The sequence below is a fragment of the Ictidomys tridecemlineatus genome, chromosome 13 (genome assembly GCF_052094955.1).
Source record: "Ictidomys tridecemlineatus isolate mIctTri1 chromosome 13, mIctTri1.hap1, whole genome shotgun sequence".
In the NCBI taxonomy this organism is placed as follows: Eukaryota; Metazoa; Chordata; class Mammalia; order Rodentia; family Sciuridae; genus Ictidomys; species Ictidomys tridecemlineatus.
In genome coordinates, this window is record NC_135489.1 from 66,977,904 (window position 1) to 67,000,408 (window position 22,505).

A 22,505-nucleotide genomic window follows, 5' to 3' on the forward strand; every position below is an offset into this window, starting at 1 on the left:
TAGTCTTCACCCCTGGGGAAACAGAACTTGGCCCTGATTGATTCTCCTCACTGGCAGGATCACAGATAGCATGACTCCAATAGTGCCCATACCTCCCTACTGGACATCATCCACTCCTTGCCCACCACAGCTTCATTCTGAGCACAGGACCTGAGAAGTGTGTCTGTTATGATGATTTCCTTTCCAGGATCCTCCCTCTAAAATCTTTGCAACTGATTTCCTCTGGGACATGGCTCTGGTCTCTTTGGGACAGGTGACCACAAGTCCCCTCTGGAGTGGAAGGGCAGGGCCTTACCTTTCAGAATGTTGCTCTTCTTCCTTTTCTTTTTCATCTTCAGGTGCTAACCAACAAGAAAGAAAAAGAGGTTCTGGCCCAGTTCGCCTTCCACACTCCTAGATCAGCTGCCGACATTCCATTTTTTTTCTGAACAGCATCACCTTCTACAGTTAGCTAGTTCTCTTTGTTCAGAGAACATTTTAAAAGTGGCAAAATACTTCATTTTTCTTCTTTGGGATTTTCTACATGAACTACACAATGCATGTCCGTGTGTAATCACTGATCAGGCTCAGGAACAGGCTTATTTATAGAGGCTCTTCTCAGCTGCGACACAGGGTTCTGCTACCTGAGGCCAGAGGTTTCTCCAGTGGGTGATGGAGTCCTCAGGGCTCAGCACAGCCCTCACCTCAGCTCAACACAGAGGAAAGGCTGGGCTATGGACTTTAACCTTCCACCATTGCAAATGAGTTCTGAGAGGAGGCACAGTAAATAGCTATCTGGGAATCAATGAATCTCACAGGAAAAAGAACAGCAATGGGAAGGATATGAACTCCTATCTCTACCAGTAACAAAGGGTTTCAAACTTTTTACACCTGCCTTTCTGAGTTAAAATTTTAACCTGCACAACTAATTCCATGACTTTCTGAAAGGCCATTCACAGTTTCCAATGATTAATTCACCCTCATTTTAAACTATAGAACTCAGACTCCTTCTGTAACCCATGGGTCATTATTGTACCTAGAAAATGAGCCCTTCCAGTGCCTGGTGGATTGACTGTGCTTCAGCATACAGGACAGCTTTCTGATTCATTTGAGGTCTGCTTCCATCCTGGTTATTTGTATTTTCATTATGGGTCTGAAATCATGTTGGTTATTTTTGCTTATATCTAGGGAGAGTCTTTCCCTGACCTGAACCATCTGTCCCAGAATGATGGTCTGTTCTGTCCTGAGTTTTATCTTTTTTGAAGTGCATCTATTTATTTTGGAAAATGAAAAGAAGAGTATACAAAACAGAATCTAGTTTTTGTTGAGTCTGGTCTGAGGGTTTCTTACCTTCTTGAGTTTTTTCTTTTTCCTTGGTGGTGGGAAGAATGGATCACTCTGGAGGAAGGGCAATAAGAGAATAAAGAGCTCCAGTCCACACACAAAGGCAACAATCATATCCATTTCCCAGGTGGTGAATCTGGAGTTCAGCCATGAGGCACTAATGCTATTCAGAGGAAAGAAAGGATTCTCCATAATCTGAATCACACTGTCCTGTTTGGACAAATGAGCCCTGAGAGTTTGCTTCAGCAATAAGGAGTAGTGTCCTGGCCTATGTCATAAGGCTGTGCCTTCTCATCACAAAGGGATCCTGACAGAAGGGGAGTAGCAAGAAGAAGAGGCAGCACCACACCTCTGCCCCACCCTCTGGCCAAGCATTTCCTCCACCCTCCTGTGCCTTCTAAATCTTTCCTTTCAACTTCACCTACTCATCCTGTCAGAGGAGCCTTTTGTCCATTCCATATTCTTTCCCCCCAGAACCCAGACGTGACCCACTTCCTTGTAGATCTCTGCTTGAGCTCCATTAATTTCATAGCTTTTGAAAATTTGTTTTATCTCTGTAATTTTTATTTCTCAAGGATTATTATTTTCAGGATCACCTCTCTTTGAAATTCCAATTTTTCCATATAATATATTCTTGCCTTGTATCAACTCAACATAGAATTAAAATCGTTTCTATGTTTATTTAGTTATATAAATTTTAAATAAAATTTTTCAAATTTATTTTATTATCTTCATCTAGAGGATTTATTTTATTGGAAGCAAATTTTTTTCATGCTCTTTTTATCTGAGAGTATCTTTATTTTTCTTCATTATTAAAGGATATATTTTCTGGTTATGGAATCTCAAGGTGATTCTCCCTGGCTTCCTTTGATTATGCCACCCCACTACCTCCTTCCATTGTTTATGATTGGGATTCAACTGATAACCTTACTGTGGTCCAGAAGTTTTCCTCTGCTGCTTCTAAGAGAGATCTAAAGAGAGATTTTGCCTTTTCACAGTCTGACTGTGATGTGCTTAGGAATGAATCTATTTGTTTTTTATTTTACAAAGGCAAAGCATTAAATCTAGTGAATACACACACACACACACACACAAACATATATATATGTGTGGTGTGTGTGTGTGTGTGTGTGTGTGTGTGTGTGTGTGTATAAATTTGATAAGTTTCCAGCCCTTATTTTACAAGTGTTTCTTCCTCCTTCTCCCTCCTTTCTCTCTGGTCTCTCCTTCCACATGTGTCAGTAGCCGTGGTGATGGGGACATCCAGGTCATGCAGCACCACTTGTTGGAAAGATCTCTGCTCCATGCTGCTGTGTTGCCTTTGCTCCATGAATATACATCAATTGGCTGGACTGATGCGGATCTGTTTCTGGTCTCTCCGATCTGTTCACTCACCTATTTGTCTATTCTTTCTCCAGTATCCCACTGTCCTGATAACCATTGCTCCACAGTAGGTCTTAAAGTCAAGTACTGTCCACCCTCCAGCTTTGTTTATCCCCAGCATTGTTTTAACTCTTCTGAGATTTTTGTCTCTCCTTATAAACTTTAATTTTTTTTTATCTTCACAAATGAACTTGTTGGAAGTTTGTTTGGATCACATTTAATATAGAGAGCAAATTGGGAAGAAGTGACATCTTAATAATGTTCAGTTTTTCCATCCACGTTGTCAAATACCTTCCCATTCATTTAGATCTTTCTTGATTTATTCTATCACAGCTTCAAAGTTTTCCTCATATTGGTCCTATAAATATTTTGTTAGTTTTCTTTCTGAATATTTAATTTGGAGGATAATAAAAATAATAATTAAAAATTTATCTTCTACTTAAATTTTAAATAAAAATTTTCAAATTTATTTTATTATCTTCATCTAGAGGATGTGATGAAGAGACAGATTTTTCTACATTAATCTTCTCTCTTGCAACTTTGTGTAATTACTTATTCATCCAATGTGTTTTCTTATTGATTGTGTTTAATTTTCTACCTAGACAATCCTGGTACCTTCAAAGATAGTTTAATTTCTCCCTTCCAAATCTATATAATTTTCCATCTTCAGTCTTTTAAAATGAGATTACATTAATTAATTAATTTATGAGGGTTGACACAGAGATAAATCCTAGTTGGTTTTTACTATGTAATTCTTGATATCAATTGTTGAAAAATATTTATCTATATTTTAATCCTTTTGCATCTCTTTTTGAAAGATATTGGTCTTTAGTATTTTTATACTATTTCTGTCTCATTTTGTCATTTGAGTAATACAGACCCAATAGAATGAGTTAAAATATTGTTCATGTGCTTCTACCTTCAGAAAGAGATTATAGAGAATTTATTCCTTAATTTTTTTGTTAGGATTAACCAGAAAACTATCTGGGCCTGAGGATTTCTATTTTAGAAGGTTATTTATTTTGGTACTGGGAATTGAACTCAGGGGCACTCAGCCACTGACCCACATCCCCAGCCCTATTTTGTATTTAATTTAGAGACAGGGTCTCACTGAGTTTCTTAGTGCCTCACTTTTGCTGATATTGGCTTTGAACCTATGATCCTCCTGTTTCAGCCTCCCAAGCTGCTGGGATTACATGCATGTACCATTGTGCCTGGCTTTGTAAGGTTTTTAATGTATCTATTCAATTTCTTCAATAGTCATAATTCTGTTCAGATTGTCTATTCTTTTGTGTGAATTTTGGCAGATTGTCTTTCAAGAAACTAGTCCACTTTGTGTTGTTCATTAAATTTTTGGGCAAAGGGTTGTTCAGACTGTTTCTTTATTATCTGGTTGATGTCCATAGGATTCAGTATTAATGATGCTTCCTTAATTTTTTGTTATTCTTGAGTTGTACTTATTTAGTTTGTTAGCCTGTCTAGAGATCTATTTATTATATTGTTTTTTCTTTTCATTTTATTTCTTTTTTGTATTAAATTTAAAATTATTGACATTCTAAGTAAGTTATAGAAATTATGAAAATCTTAGGCTCCAGCTAGTAAAACCTTACATACAAAAGTTACTTCTAATTTATTACAAGATTTACTTCCCAAATGGCTAATCACAGCTGGAATGATAGAGTATTTGGGAAATGTGGCAATATGGTTTATGTAAGTATCTCACATTATAAATCTACTGGAGATACAAAGTAATTGGACTTTGTGTAATTCAAATCAAAAGAACAAGCAGCAAAAATTATTGTGGTGCCTCCAGATCCTAAGGGGAGAAAAAAATCAAAAGATGTAACAAGATCACAAGTAGGAGAATTTTTTGCAATCATTTCAGTTTCTCAACATTCTAACCAAAGCAGCACCAAGAAAACCTGGTATACTTGCCAAAACAGTGAAAATCAAGCCCATTCCAACCAAAGTGCTGCTGTTTGTTTAATATTGAAATAGGTTAAACTAAACTAACATTAATGATAACTTGTTTAGAAGAAAACAAAAAGAAGAAAGGTTGAATGAAAAAGACAAGGGCTGGGGTTGTGGCTCAGTGGTAGAGCAGTTGCCTAGCATGTGTGAGGCACTGGGTTCAATTCTCAGCATCACAAAGAAATAAATGAGTAAAATAAAGGTCCATAAACATCTAAAAAGAAAAAGAAGGAAGACAATGTCCAGATCAAAGAGTTAAATACAGACACAAGCAACATAATCATGTGTAAAATGAAAGATCAAGGATTCATGTCCAAGGACTCTGAAGTTAAAACATCCGAACTCCAAATACAACCGGCAACAAAGAGAAAAAAAAAAAAAAACAAGAAGGAGAAGTGTCCAGCTTACCTGGAGTCATAACAGGAACAAGGAAGAGAAGTAGTTCTGAAGATGGAGACTACCTAGTTCCCATAACAAAACTAAAGAAATGGCTCAGAAAGACCACATTAATGAAGAAGCTACTGAAGTTTCCAAAGTAAACAGAGGTAGAACATTAAGGTTATGGTTTGATATGCTGTTAGTGTTTCAACCCCCTTAAAATGTCTAAAAACAAGAAGGAAGCATGACATGACCCTCATCCTCTTGTGGGTATCTTGCACATATAAGGAGATTGTGATGGGCTATACAATGATGACATCCCAATGAATTACACTCTCCAGTAAATACACCTTTAGGTGGTTTCCTAACAATGATTTCCAATTTGGCCCCATGATTTGATTTGGCCAATGGTCCATCATAGCTTGTAATATAAGAGAGGCTACAAAAGACTTTACACATTGGGCTTACTCTCTCAGAATACACCTATCATCCACTAAAGCTCAGACTAGCCTAGTGGAAGATGAGTGAGCATAGGAAGCACAGGCATTAACCTTCCAGTACCCTTTTGAGAACCCTGATATGTGGGGGAAACCATTTTAAACATTCTTGGTTAAGTCAATTCATCAGCTAAATGTAGCTCCCTGAATGGCAATACTAGCTGAATAAACCACAATCAAACCAGAGAATCTCAAGCATTAAAATAGTAGTGTTTGAAGTCACTATGTTTTGAGATGGATTCTTGTGAAGCAATAGTTAACTGAACCACAATGGTGGTTTCTGTGTAGGTTTGCCTTCAGCACTGATAATTTGAATAGGATTTAAAATGAAGTCAATTTTGATATCCAAATCCTTTATAGTAGCTTGTATAAGCTCATGTTAAATTTTGCTCTACTTAAATGCCCCAGCTAAGATAAAATATGTTGGACTATTTTTATTGTCTTTTATTTCTAAATATTGGGTGTAGTTGTAAATTTTAAAGACCATTACTTTATCTTAAATTAACATTTCTGTGTTAGTGAATTGTTCTTTTTAGAAAATCTTCCAACTCTTTTACCCTGATCTAGAATTGTTAGAGATCTCAGCATTGAGACTGAGGGAAGGATGCAGAGCTCTTCTGCCTTCTCTGAGGCATAAAGACAAGCCCTCTAAAGGAATAAAAGCCACACACCCCCAGTGATGATAATTATGCCATGAATCTGGCTGCTCTTGTACCAAAAGCTGCTTTCAAGTTTCACTTAGTGAGCTAAATGGTGATTAAAAAAATAGAAACTCCTGTATAAGAAATACTATGCACTACATAATTGCTTACTGTATATAAGTATAGGATGTAACTAAGTGAGCTTACCTTAGTCCATATTTGATAGTACTCTCACAACATTTATATAGTGACTTTAGAAAATCACTTCTAAGGACTCCGAAAAGCAATCTCTCCTTTTTCATGTTCCATGAACTCCTGAAAAATCCTTTAAGTCCCTCATAATCATTGGCCTGCTTGAGTTTTCTCTATATGTGCCTGAGTTTTCTCCTAGATAATGTGTTGGGAGTTATATAGCATTTTTAAAAATTAATGTTGTTTGTAAATTTAACTAATCTGTGTACACACCATAGCAATTTTTCATATCTAGCAGCTGCCCAGTGTATGCTTGTTAAGTGAACACAAGAAGGATTGGGTCAACTCTGCTGCAATTTATTTTAACTGAGACTAAAGGCAAAGCAAATTAAAAGAGTACAAAGTCCAAGAAAATGAATCTGTCTTGCTAAAACACAGTGCTCACTGTGAGGAAACAAATACTTTAGATTTACTTTGAGTGAAACATCTTACAGCAAATATATAATAGAGAAAGGGGGTTGGAGGGAGAGAGATCCACAAATTAGAAGCACATAATTTGCCCAAACCTGCTTAGCATCAGGGTCTATTTCTAAGTGGGCTTCTGTAATAAGGAAGAAGACCTGTAACATAAATATTTCTAATAGTAATATTTTTTAAAGTATTTTTAGTTGTTGATAAACCTTTATTTATATACCGCACTAAGAATTGAACCCAGTGTCCCACACATGCTAGGCAAGCACTGTACCACTGAGCTACAACTCCAGCCCCATCTATTGGTAATATTGTGATTTGGATATGAGGTGTCACCTGAAAACCTCATGTGTTAATTCAGGACTGTCCAGAAGTGAAATAATTAGATTATGAGAGCAGGAACATAATCAATGAGTTGATCCATTTGATGGAATAATAATTTGATTGAATTATTGGGGTAACTATAGACAGGTCAAATATGGCCAAAGGAAGTAGGTCACTGGTCACTGGGGGCATCCTTAGAGTTATATTTTGTCCATGGCTGTTTGTTCTTTGTTTTCTATCCACTACCCTTTCTCTCTCTCTCTCCTTCATGGCTGCCATGAGCTGAGAAGTTTTTATCTGTTATGCTCTTCACCTTGGGTCCACAGCAATAGAGTCAGCTGACCAAGAATTGAACCCCTGTAACTATGATCCCTCCCAAACAAAAAAAACTTTTCCTCCTGAAGTTGTTCTTGTCAGGTATTTGGATCACAATGATAAAAATTTGACTAACCCAAGCAATATGAGTCATTGCAATGAGAAAATGACAGCACAGCTATTCACCGGTACATTATAAAGCAACTGAAAGTGCATCAAGATGCCCTCAGTTCCTTAGGTCATGGCACATCTCGTCAGGTGAGACCCAAGTGCCTTGATGTTAGAGGACCTTCCCAAGGTCATATGATCAGTGAGTTGCATAACAAGGTCTGACACCCATATTTTTAACTTGTGATTATCCACAAGTTATTATTTTCTCTGTCTTGGCTAACGATAGATATCTGGAATCTAAGATAGGCCTAATATAGCTTATTAACATGTATACTTCATCTTTAAGAAATCTGTAAGAGTAAGGGGACTGCAAAAAGGAAAATCATGAGTAACCATGACAAAATCTGTGACTGAACAAACACAGTGGTATCCTTAAAATAAAGTCTGTCCAACTTTAGGAAACTTCTCTTTCTGCACTTATAGACTTCAAAGTCTATGTACCACACAGGTTATAGATAGTCATTGGGTCCGAGAATAGTACATGTGTTGGTTCTGACTTCACACATATCCTCTTCTTTAATGTGCTCTGGGTGTGTATCGAATGTCAGAGTTTCTTCAGTTAAGCTCTGATCAGGCTGGTTACAAACCAGCTTGTCCAATTATTTTACATCCTTGGTTAGATTAGAGAACTTTTAGATGTACAGAAGACATAAATTTTCTTCAGGTGAAACGGAGTGAGAGGTAATTATTACCCTTCATCAAAAAGCATGTCAAGCCCTCTTGCTCATGCAGCTGCTCTGCCTTGTGTTAATCTCTTTGCTGTGGGTCTTGGAGGCAAGCATGTGGAGGCTCAGGTTTCTGCAGAGAACTGTGGGATTACCATTAAGTACACACTTAGGTTGAAATAGTTCGTGACACTCAAAACTGGTGCCATTTCAACCTATTCAGAAGGGTCTGCTTTGAAATTTCTTCTTTCAGATTTTTTGTTATGAAATACCATTAGGTCTTGGGGCAGCTTGTGCTTACTTAGATAGGAAAATTCATCATTAAAAAAAAATGGGTGTGAGGAAGAAAAGAAAGGTCAGAGAAAAATGACAATCACCATGTTTATAAAGGAAAGTAGTTAAGAAAAATACTTAATAACCTTAAATGAAATTGAATTGATGATGTTTTGATACTAAAAACATACCATAATGGGAGTTTTGTTGAAAAATACACATAAAATAAAAATGCTATTTTAATGATTTTAAGTATACAATTCTGTCACATTAATTAGTTTCACAGTGCTGAACAATACTCAGTATTAACCATTCCTATTTTTTTTTCATTTTTTTAAGCAAAGATTCTATACCATTAAAAAATTCATCCACATCCTTCCTCTCCTTGAACTTCTGCCAATTTCTGTTGTAGTTTATGTATTTATGAAATTTTCTATTCTACATATCTCCTTTAAGTAGAATTGTTTAATACTTGTCTTTCTATGCATGGTTAGCACTTAACATTATGTTTTCAAGTACATTAATGTTCTCCGTACATCCAAACTTCATTCCTTTTCACAGCTGAATGATACATTACATGCATATAAAACATATTGCTTATTCATCCACCTATCTAGGGACATTTGGGTTATTTTCATCTTCTGCTTAATTTGAATAATGCTATTATGAACACTGGTGTGTGAGAGTCACTGAGCGCAGTGTTCTTGAGTATATGCCTAGAAGTGGATTTGCTGGATAACATGATAATTTTATGCTTAATATTTTGCAGGGTGGTTACACAATTTCCATTTTCAACAGAAAGCAACAGGATCCCATTTTTCCATATTACCATGATTTTTTAAAAAATATTTATTCTTAAATTTGAAGTGGACACAATATCTCTATTTTACATTTATGTGGTGCTGAGGCTTGAACCCAGTGCCTCATGCATGCTAGGCGAGCACTCTACCACTGAGCCACAACTCAAGTCCTACCATGATTTTTAATTTTCCATATAGTTTACAATAGCCATGTACCCTGAGTTTTTTATTTGCTTTTCCCTAATTACTATTAATGTTTTCTTGTGTTTATTGGCAGCTGAACATCTTCTCTGGAAAAAAAAATTTGTTCAATTTATTTTTCAGACTGAGTTGCTTCTTTGATATTTAGTTGTAGCCATCATTTATCAAATATAAATTGCAAATATTTTCTTCCATTCTGTATATTATCTTCATTATTTAATTCTATTTTATCAGATTTATTAAAGTACAATTACAATAAACTGTGCATACTGTACTTATTTAAAATACATTATTTTATTTATTTTGTGTGGCCCAATGGGGCAGTGTACTGAGCCTTTACATTGTGGATGGAATGAAGGTACATGGAACAGAGTTTTATACTAGTAAATCCTCTTTGGGGAGCCATGAGTGGGCAACAAATTTGGAAATAGCTACATGAAAGGTATATAGTTGACTGTATATCATGAACCTACTCGTATTCAGATATTTATCCTTGGAAATATGGAGACAAATGCTTTGATTAAGGTGTGCATCCTTGCCCCAATACAGGCAGTGGGTCTGGTACTGTGGTACATAGAAAGTTTATATCAAAGTGCTAAAGTAGGATGGAACACAGCTGAAGAGGTGGCTATGACCCACTGGCAGGTATACTCCTACCTCAAAACCATCTTTTCACCCAAGTACAGACAGGAACAGAAACAGTGAGCTTTGCAACCAGTGTGTGACTGGTATATTGATTATACTGAAACTTTGACAAACAGTAAATGACATAAATATGCCTTAGGAGCTGATGAATTTTTTCAAGATTTCTCTAGTAAGAGAGTTAATCAAACCACCACTAGCAAAGGTCTTGAGAAGTTGATGTAATATATGAATATCCATACTGGCTTGACAGTGACTAGGATACCCTTTTGTAGACCATGCTTTTCATGAGCATCCCTAAGTGTTAGGTAGAAGTCCAATAATGCAGCAAGGGTACAGAGTTTCTTTGAATTGCCTTTAATAAATAATTAAGTAATTTGTACAAAACAACCTGAGAATAAACAGGCAGAAATAAACAGAGCCAGTTAAGAAAGATATCAGGAAGAAAAATCAATGGAACTAACTCCTGACAGGGTCTACTGGGATCATTGTAAGGCTGGGGTTAATGGTCATAGATTTCTCCATGTATTTCAGAAGGGAAATTTCACTAGTAGAGCAGGTGCACTAAGATAAATTTTGCCAGATTATTGACCCCAGCATCCACATTAACATAGGATTGATTTGTAGATGAAGCCCCCCACAACCCCATGGGATTGTTGCCTGTGACAGTTCCGGAAATTACCAATTAGGGTCAAAAAATTCCCCCACCCAAAATGAAGGAGAAGTTCAATATCTGATTGGTGAAGAGTGCAGAAAGTGGATCCCAGTTCTCATGGTAAACATAAGTTTGCCATTAAGTTCCTTGTGTCATTCTCTGCTCAGGGATGACCTACTCTGTATGACACTTACTTTCATTTATAATCAAATTCTCTTGCTTGGCTTTTCATGTCTGACTCTAAATTATCTTTTGCCAGCACTTAAGAATTAAGGTTTGGAGTTTTGGCCCCTCATTCACCTATAACACTAAGCACATGATGTGTCATGGCACTTTCATTTTTCATGTAACCCTCAGGGAGCAAGAAGGGTTTGTGGAGAGAGAAAAGGGCTAATTAAAGTAATAGATATGGACCATACTAGGCAAACCCACCTTGGCCACCTGGACTAGAGCCTTTGGAGACGTGTAAATAAATTTAAGAACTCAAAAGTCTGGTATGTCGTCCCCTTATGAACACCTGGGTGCTCTGGCCCCTGTCACAAGCTGTGCATGTCTAAGCTTTGCATCCCAATGCTATGCTGCCAGGGTGGATACCCAGGCAGAGCTGGTGTTTTACACACTGCATTTATTAAATACAGGATAGAGCACAATTCAATTGGAGCTCAAGGGACTTGTTTACCTGGGGATGGATTACCAATTTTTTGCAAGAATGTCAAAAGCCACCAGCCTTCCTAGCTTGATCCCTGTTGGTTCTGTTGGATTTTGAACTTGCGGTCACAGTTTATTCCCTGAGTGGACTTAAAAAATTTTAAAAAACCTTGGGGCACTACAATTGATTCTGGTCTGGCATGCCATTCAATTTCAGATTTAGTAATCACTCACAGACCCTGCCTGTTGGCCAACATTAGCTCCAGTTGCTGCTGCTATAATGTGTAACTGAGATGATACCACCAGAGCCATCTTTTTATTTTATTTATTCATTTTTAAAAATTTTTGATACTGGGAAATAAACTCAGGGTCACTCAACCATTGAGCCACATCCCCAGCCCTATTGTGAATTTTATTTAGAGACAGTGTTTCATTGAGTTGCTTAGCACCTCGCCTGTTGCTGAGGCTGGCTTTGAACTTGTGATCCTCCTACCTCAGCCTCCTGAGCTCTTAGGATCACAGGTGTGCACCACTGTGCCAAGCCCATCAGTGCCATCTTGCTGGATGGCAGATTTACCTTTGCAAGTCCTTATTCAACATTTACTTTTTCATCTATATTTGCAGTCTTTCACTGTTTTTGCTTTCTTCGTTGGAACCTGTGCTGTTATCAAAACAAAGAGTTTTTGCTCTCCTGATGTCAAGCACCTCACATCCCACATGAAAACCCAAATTAAGGCCTTGTCTGATTCTGTTCCCTCTGTAAGAGAGATGATAAGTCATTTATTTGGTTCCTGGGACTCCTAGGGGACAAAAACCAGGTTGTTACTATTTCAATATTTCTTCTGTTTCATTTTGTGCATGTGCTTCTACTGCTGCTATCAACTTTGCTTACAAGCTGGTTGGATGGCCTTGTAGCATGCTATTTACATAATGCTAAAACCTCTCAAAGGCTCAGTGACATCACGAAAGAGAGGCACATGAGATTGTAAGAGCTAGTCATGAAAGGTTAAACATTTACACTTAGCTTGACATGACTGCAGTCATCTTGAGTCCTAACTGCCATGATTCCCCAGGATAGCCCTTGTTAGTTACTCCTGTAGATGTTCCCAGCATAGTATAAGTAGACAAAACCATTAGAATGATACATAGAGCTTTACAACCAGACCCTTGCTCCAGGAATATGCCTGGCTCTGACAAACCTACATTTCTGCTAAAACATTCATTTTGTACCAAACCCTATATACACCTCTACTTCACACCCAAATTGTGGGAATGCAACCAATCTTGCTGCCATCCAGGACCACAGTTTTGTCAGAAATTCCCAATAAAATGCACTCTGCAATCCTGGATCAATCTATGTCTCTTTCTGATCTCATGCCACCTTGGTGCTAGTTCTCATACACTGAGTCTGGGTTGTTTTGAAATGATAGCTCAGAAGACAGTAGGAAGCCTCACAATGAGGGTTAGAAATGCTCTATCTCAGACTAAAATTAACAAACTTTCTGTATAAATTCACACATTTTTTCACTAATGAAACACATTTAAAAACTCATAAAGAAATATCTCAATTTTTTATAATTTAAAAATATTTGTGTAATTTATGCAAAGGTGGATCCTTCTCAGATTTGTTTATTTTAATTTTCTTCTGTCTTGGCATAGTTTATAGTTTAAATGTGATAAATCTACTCCAGTCACAGGATAAATAAATCCTATTAGCAGCCATTCTCTTTTCATAGCTAAAGCAAAATTTGCTCCCTGATTCTCCTTGTCTATAACTCCCACTCTGCTTGAGTTCTTTTATATTGATTTCTTGACTCATTGGAGAAGAATACAGAGAATTTTTGATTTTTGATGATTTGACTTACCATTTTTAACTTTAAATTGACTCCAAAGTGTACCCATACAACCATTCTGAGTTTGGGTTTTGTTTGTTTGTTTGTTTTTACATTCAGTATAGTATTCCATAAATTACATGAAATATTCAGCATCTTATTACAAACAGGTTTTGTGTTAGTTGATTTTACTCAAGTGTAGGCTGATGTAAGTGTTCTAAGCACATTTAAGATAGGTGAAGCTAAGATGTAACACTTGGTAGATTAAGTGTATTAAATGTGTTTTCAACATGATATTTTCAACTTATGAAGTTTTATTTTGGTACACAGTTCTAACATAAATTGAGGAGCTTCTTTATATAGTTCTAGTATGTAAAAAGAAATGATACATCATAGAACTAGAGACTGCTTCATCTGCTGTCACTCATCTCAACTCAAAGAAACTCTACAGTGGGCTTCCCAGATCCTTAACCAACCACTTCTGCTTCTTTTATTTTATTGACAGTTATTGCTAACTGATTTTTTTATTTTAATTATTCATTTGGAAATAAATATTAATCAAAAATGAGAAATTTTAAAAATAGCCAAAATTTAAAAATTAACCAATATACAGAAAAGGTGATGTGAATCTACTGTAGTTAACTGTGATAGAGCTATGGGTCAGTATCGTCACAATCAGAAAACACTGTCTTAACCTGGCCTTGGCTAAAGATTTCAAACCATTAATAAAGGAGCTTCACTGCTGGACATATGGCTCAGACAAATTGCTGCATTTAGTTAAGAAAAAATGCAAAACTACAACTGGTTCAATCAAGTAGGCAGTTACAACTCTGAAACATGCTAGATTATCATACTCAGAGTCCAACTAAGCACCATAAGAACAAATCATGTCAACACATGGTATTATAATATATCATTCTGATATATTCATATATTCATGTAATGCAATTTTCTCCATTTCAGGCTCCACTGCTTCCATATTCCTTGCTTCTTCCCTTTTTATTAGTGCACTATAATTTTTAAAAGTTACCACACCTTAAGTAGACCACCAAGAAAAATATTTATGAGTTCTTTATAGGTTATAATTCCTGATTCTGATGGAGAAATAGACAAAAATGAGAAAAAATACCTACAATTACAAAATGGAAAGCAAAATGAATATATCCTTTTAAGCAACTTGTTTTAAAGATGAAATCAAAAAAAAATTTAGAAGTAGTTGGGAAATTAATGCAAATGAATTACATGTACAAAATGAGTTAGGTTGAAAACCCTATTGATAAATATGAGCAATCAAAACCAGACAGACCTAAATAATACTGCACTATTATTTAAACACCTAAAAAGCACACAATTAAGTTTCTTGTAAATAAATGAAAAATTCTAAATAAAACAAACAATTTTTTAAATTATGTAATAAAAAGAATTGAAGTAGATAAATTGATAAAATTAAATATATATATATATATATATATATATATATATATGAATACATTACATTTATTTTGGTAAAAGCATAAAGAAAATAGAATACTAAACAGATGTGATTTGTGGAGGGTTCCTTAGCCTCTGCAATGAAAGGGCAATATTTCATTCATTAGGCATTTTGGGATATCTGTGGTTTATATTGTTTTTATTATTCCATGCATCTTTTCACTTAAGACATACAAAATAACATGAATATCTTGTATGTCTTAAATGGAAAGTCACAAAGCAGTGCAAACTGCACAGGAAATAAAATTAAACTTAACAAGAAAAAAAGGCCAACTGTGAGTCCTATCTCACAGAAAGCATTAAAAGACAACAAAAAGTGAATTCTACAACTTCTTTTGCTCTAGAGTCATATCTTTATTCCCAAAACCTTTAGGATTCAAATGTGACATTAGGTTTTTAATCAGTGTGTTGATATCTCCCTACTGTATTTTCTACAATAACTTGGGTTCTATCAAAAGCACTGGGATCATTCAAACTAGGGTCCTTGCTCTTCTTCCATACATGGTGCTTGCTTTTCTTGAGGTTCATCAATAAAATGAAGGTGTTGGACTAATGCAGTTTCTGTTTCACCTACTCTGCCTGTGGCAGCAGTACCTGATCTCCACCCAAGGTACAGTCCAGGCCTTTGGGCTTGGATTATGATGACTAGACAGAAAGCAGATCAGCCCAGACCTCATGGTGATGGGTGAACACTTATTATCACAAAGAAGAGGAAATATAAATGTATAGGAACGGAGGCCAGAGATTCTCCAGGGTAACGAGCCCTGACCTGTCCACATGACAGACAGAAAGGTGATTCAGGGGTTAAAAAGTGGAAAAAATACTTGTAAATTTGAAACATACTTGGGGCGACTCATAGAAGAATTTGCTATCAGCTGTGTGCATGACTGGAATCATGTCTAGTGTGGTGGTGAGCAACACTGCAATGTCTTGGTCTCTGCAATCAGTGTTTGTGGGTAACACTGGATGAGGCAACTGAGAAGCAGTTAAAGGAATTTTCTCAGAGGTAGGTTCTGTTGTCAGTTTCCATCTAGTATGTGATAGAGAGACGGGAAAAACCCAAAGGTTATGGCTTCAGCACCCATCATTGACTCACCCTATGGAGACCCCTTTGATCCAGAAAATGCTCTCGAATCAAATACCAAAGTAGTTGCCAGTCTCCACCCAGAACAGATGATTGAGATAATGAGGCAGATGAAGCTCTGTGTCCAGAATAATCACCAAGAAGTTCCAAACAGATTATTTCAAAATCCACAACAGGCTTATGCACTGCAGGCACAAGTAGTGATGCGAATCATGGATCCTGCAATTGCTCTGAAAATTCTGCATTGCAAGGTATATGTCACACCACTGATCACAGGCAAATCTCAGTCTTGTGTCCAGCCCTGGTGCTGGTCCTGACCCTGGGCTGTATCCAGGACCTAATGTTATACTCAATGAATAGTATCCTCCAGATCCTTAGCCTCAGTACATGGGTGGAAGACTGTGGAAAGCCATTCTCACATGTGACTGTGCAACTCCTGGTTGGGTCTGAGGTGTTCTGGCTGTGTCGGAGCTTTCCCATCCCTCTCCTGATGAGAGAACCCATCCGTGTGGGAGTGTGACTGACCACAAACCCCGGGGCCCAATCACTGACCCTGACCTTGGAGTGTGCCCCCCCTCAAACTTCATTGGATGGAATTCTCCCCTGAATTTCTTGTTTCCCAATAAAAGGCTACTCCCTGGTGTGCTCACCCTCTCTCTCTCTCTCTCTCTCCCTCTCTCTCTCTCTCTCTCCTGCTAGCCCTGAGTAATCCTTGCTGCCCTATGGGTGGTTCGAGGTGGGAGCCAGAGAGGGGAGCCGTCTCGGACCTGGTCATAGAAAAAGGTAACTGAGTCTGTGTGTTTATTTCGATATCTGCTAGCTAACTTTTATTCCAAGAACCTCATTAATGAAACCAGTGCGCTGGTCGCATGGTGGAGAAAACTCATTAAGGACATTCCTCCTCTAATGAAGACTCCTATCCAGAGTGGAATTCTAGCTCCAGGGTCAATACCAGCAGGAGTTTCTGGAACTGGTCCTGGTTCCTTCACTCCTGGAAAAGCAATGCAGGCACAAGAAATACCAGGAGTTGGCCCAGTGCTCTTAGAACAGGGACAAGTACAGATGTCAGATCCTAAAGCTTCTGTGCCTCAGGGACCCATGACTGGTGGAAGCCTACCTCCTCAAGGACTGTCAGGAGGTGCTCCAAATGACCCACATGGAGGGACTCTGCATTTAATTACTGGATAAGTAGAACCTAGGGGTTATCTGAGCCCACCTCATCAGGGTCCCCACATGCACAATTACTCTGGTCATGACACCTGTGGTCCTTCCTCTCATTATGTGAGATAAGGGCCATTATCAGATCCCAGATTACTAATTGGAGAGCCTACAGGACCTACGATAGATTGAAGAGGTCTATCTATGGATAGTAGAGGAGGCAGAGGTTCTCAAGTGATGAGGCTTGAGCCATGGAAACAGAGGTCTTAGATACAAGATAATGGAGACAAGAGCAATGGAAAGCTGTCCATGGAAGCCATAGGGCTGGAAGCAAGAGGATTAGAGATGAGACGACCTGGGCCTAATTCAAGAGGCCCCAGGACTGGTGGAAACCAGGGTCCTTGTCCTATTAATATAGGGATCCTGACGGATTCAGACAGGTCCCAAGCATTTTAGGAGTAGGAAATCCTGGAGGTGGCACGCACAGGGGCAAGCATACAAGGGGGAAGAATTCAGGGAGCAGGTATGCAGGGGGCAAGCAAGCAAGGTGGAGGCCCGCCAAGAAGTTTTAGTTTTGAATAGAGCCAGGTAACTCCAGAGGATCAATACAAAGCAACTTTGATCATGAAGCTTTTTCAGCTGATTGCTGATCAGATTGCCATACTGCCACCTGAGCAAAAGCAGAATATCCTGATTTTAAAGGAGCAAACCCAGAAATCCATTGGAGCTATCTTTTCTCCAGTGCATGTTTTTCTCCAGTGCATGTTTTTGGCAACTTTGTCTAATATAAGGTAGTTGTAATTTTTTGGGTTAGTTTCTGTGTCCTCTATTCTGTACCATTGGCCTACCAGTCTGCCTTCAGCAAATGGTGCTGGGAAAATTGGAAATCCATATGCAACAAAATGAAATTAAACCCCTATCTCTCACCATGCACAAAACTTAACTCAAAATGGATCAAGGATCTAGGAATTAAACTAGGAACTCTCTGTTCAATACAAGAAAAAGTAGGTCCTAATCTTCATCATGTGGGATTAAGCCCCAATTTCCTTAATAAGACTCCTATAGCACAAGAATTAAAACCAAGAATCAAAAAATGGGGTGAAATCAAAGTAAAAAAGTTTCTTTTCAGCAAAAGAAACAATCTGTAGGTGAGCAGAGAGCTTACATTCTGGGAGCAAATTTTTACCCCTCACACATCAGATAGAGCACTAATCTCTAGGATATATAAAGAACTCAAAAAGCTAAGCACCAGGGCTGGGGTTGTGGCTCAGCGGTAGAGCGCTCACCTCACACATGCAAGACCCTGGGTTTGATCCTCAGCACCACATAAAAATAAATGAATAAAATCAAGGTATTGTGTCCAACTACAACTAAACAAAGCTAAGCACCAAAAAACCCACAAACAATCCAATCAACAAATGGGCCAAGGACCTGAACAGACACTTCTCAGGAGAGGATATACAATCAATCAACAAATATATGAAAAAATGCTCAGAATCTCTAGCAATCAGAGAAATGCAAATCAAAACTACTCTAAGATAACATCTCACTGTCAGTATGGCAGCTATTATGAAGACAAATAACAATAAGTGTTGGATAGGATGTAGAGGAAAAGGTATACTCTTACATTGCTGGTGGGACTGCAAATTGGTGCAGCCAATATAGAAAGCGGTGTGGAGATTCCTTGGAAATCTGGAAATGCAACCACCATTTGACCCAGCTATCCCTCTCCTCGAACTATACCCAAAGGACTTAAAAACAGCATGCTACAGGGACACAATCACATCAATGTTTATAGCAGCACAATTCACAATAGCTAAACTGTGGAGCCAATGTAGAGGCCCTCAGCAGATGAATGGATTAAAAAAATGTGGCATATATACACACAATGGAATTTTACTCAGCAATCAAAGAGAATAAAATCATGGCATTTGCAGGTAAATGTATGGCATTGGAGAAGATAATGCTAAGTGAGTTAGCCAAACACCCCAAAACAAATGCCAAATGTTTACTGTGATATAAGGAGGCTTACTTATAGTGGGGTTAGGATGAGGAGCATGGGAGGATTAGATGAATTCTATATAGGGAAGAAGGGTGGGAGGGAAAGGGAGGGGGCAAGAATTAGCAAGGATGGTGGAATGTGATGGACATCATTATCCAAAGTACATGTATGAAGACATAAATTGGGTGTCTACATACTTTATATACAACCAGAGATATGAAAAAATGTGCTCTATATGTGTAATAAGAATTGTAATCCATTCTGCTGTCATGTATTTTTTTTAAATAAAATCAATTAAAAAAAGAAACCCATTGGAGCAAATTGAAAGATTCTTAAAAATACTTGGCTGCAGTTTTATAAAGTTTATTCTGTATCATAGAAAATGGGTGTAAGAAGTTGACTTCTGCATCCCTACACTTTAATGATTAGAATTTCCCTCCTAGAACTTAATCACATTTCTTGTTGTCTCTGTGTTTTCAATTTTAATTGAGGGTAGGGGGAGAGTGGATCTGGGGGCTGGGGATGTGGCTCAAGCGGTAGCGCGCTCGCCTGGCATGCGTGCAGCCCGGGTTCGATCCTCAGCACCACATACCAACAAAGATGTTGTGTCCGCCGAGAACTAAGAAATAAATATTAAAAATTCTCTCTCTCTCTCTCCTCTCTCACTCTCTCTAAAAAAAAAAAAAAAAAAGAGAGTGGATCTGTTCACTTTAAGTCCCTGTAAATATACAAAAATAACTCTGAAAATGATTATATCAAATAAGATTACAAAAAGTGTGTAGCAATGTAACAGTCTCTATAATATGCTAACTACATTTTAAAAATATTGAGTAAAAGAATTTGAAAACTGCACATAGAAACTGAAAGGCTGGCTGGAGTTGAGGCTCAGTTGTAGAGCACTCAGTGTGAAGCACTGGGTTTGATCCTCAGTGCCACATAAAAATAAATAAATAAAATAAAGGTATATTATTGTGTTCATCTACAACTAAAAAAAATTTAAAAAATACTAAAAGGTGCCCTGTAAATTTTAATGTATTAAGATAGTTTTAAGATTTTGAGTTGTGTAACACATTTACCTCAAAATTATAAGAAATATATTTTTGATAAACCACTGAAAATACAAAATCCTATTTTGGAGGCAATAAAGTTTTGTTTTAAACATTGTTTTAGTTTAGGAATTATTTTGAAATGTTAGAGTTAACAGGATGAGTTTAAATATGTGATTTTAGAGGTTTTTGTTTTCCTAGAGCTATGTTATTGAAAAAATCAAGAAATCCATCTGTTTTAATGTTGCTTCATTTATACTTCTCTTCAGAGATAAGCAGTATCCTGCCTGGGCCTTGTCTGTGATGATTTAAAGGGATAATTCTATGATAAACCCGGTTACTTAAGTCTTCTCTGATGAGACCCAGTAATTTCTCTGTATGTGTCTATTTCTTAAGAGTCTTTAAACCCTAAATCTGAATCTGAGTAATTCTCACATCCTTCCCCAAAATCAGTATCAAAGGAACATTTGGTCTGAATGAGTACATTGCAGCATTGAGCTTTTCATAAAAAGTGGAAGGTTTCTTTCAGGAAAGCTCCCAGTTTCCTAGTAACTAGCTTCTGTATATAAATAGTATCCATTTGGTCAATAAGAATCAGGAGTTAAAAATCTTAGTCTCAACATCAGCATGCCTTTTTTTCTTGTTTCATAATCTGCTTTTTCTGTTTCCATTGTATCAGATAATTGAGGCAAAGATCGGTAGAGATGTTATAGACTGAATACTTTTGCTCAGCTGACTTATGACTCATTTTACTTTTGACATTACTCATTTAATTCTAACATACTTACCTATAAAATATACTTAAAATCAATAGGAAGGTGGAACTTAACACGTTTCCTTAGAGGTACCACTTAATTTATTTTGAGGATGTGGACACATAAACGTTTTATCACAGTTTAAGTAGTAATTAACAGAAGAATAAACACCCAGATAACCTGGTGATTTTCCTCTGGACAAAGAAAACCAATATCTAGTTATAGAAGAAAAAACATATCTTTTAATACAAGGACAATGTTGAGACTTAGAAATGAAGTTACTTTTCATTTTGCTAGGCTTTTACATTTTAAATGGGTAATTCATTCTCACTTTACAAAGTTTTCATTCCTATGCTGCTGTTAGCTATTTGCTTTGTTCTTTGTTGTGGTGGTTTGTACTGCTAAGTTTCTTGTGTTTAGTGCTTCTCCTATATTAGAGGAAATAATTCACCTGTGGATGTGTGAAAGTTCTAGTTAGTATTCATTTATAGTTAGCTTGGTTACTTTGAAATTGTAGTTTCTTTATCCTAAAGCTTTCACTGAAGGGCTCAAGTTGTAAAAACTATTAAATGTGATAGTGTTTTTTTTAGTAAAATCTCTGCATTGTTTAATGAAAATGAAATGAAATATTATACAATTAAAGCTGGAAAAATAAATGTATACCTGGATTTTTAGAAAAGTAATTATTATTTCCATGTTCAGAATATTTTATTTGCTTAATTATAAATATTGATATAAAATGAGCATTTTCTATTTTTAGCAGAAAACATTAATTGAAAAATGACTATGCATCTTTTTGTAAGAAAAACAAACAAAAAAATCTCTATTTATACTGGACACACACATTAGAATTGACATCCTTCTTCTGACATGCTTTATAAAGAAGACAGTGTTCAGGGAGATTACTCCTTTCCATCAGTGACTGAGCTCAGAAGCCAAGTTCTATGACTCTTGGTCTATGTGTTTCCTCTTCCTTGTTTTTTTAAATCTAAAACATGTTGAAGCTGTGCTGATAAAGTACAGAATGTGTGATTCCATCTTTTTTTGTGATGAATGTTGATACAATAAATGCTTCATTTGGAAATGCTCACTCCACAGCCCAGATTGCAGTACCTGCATTGTCTATTCAGGAAAATAAACTAAGGACCTTACTCAATCACTAGATTGAAGAAACACAAGTCTCAGGTTGGAGAACATTTCCTGAAATAATGCTTACACTGATTTGGCATTATCTTCTCTGATTGATCCATTTCCAGTAGGAAACAAGCTAATTACTTCTATTGCCCCATCCTGAGAGGGACTATCAGTTATTGCATTATCTTTTAAAAATTTATTTATTTATTGTTATTCTTTTTAGTTATACATGATGGTAGAGTATAATTTGACATATTTATACAAACATGGAGCACATCTTACTCTAATTAGGATCCCAGGCTTGTGATTGTATGTAATGTAGAAATTCACCATGATGTATTCATATATGAACATAGAAAACTTATGTAGAATCATTCCACTGTCTTTCCTATTGCTGTTTCCCCTCTCTTCCCTTCCTTCTCCTTGGTCTAATTCACTGAACTATTACCTCGC

General features: G+C 36.9%; 1 pseudogene; it reads left to right on the forward strand.

Moving 5' to 3' along the window:
• Positions 1–15,670: 15,670 nt before the first annotated feature.
• LOC144369666 (cleavage stimulation factor subunit 2 tau variant-like) lies at positions 15,671–17,910 on the forward strand (annotated as a pseudogene).
• The last annotated feature ends 4,595 nt before the right edge of the window (positions 17,911–22,505 follow it).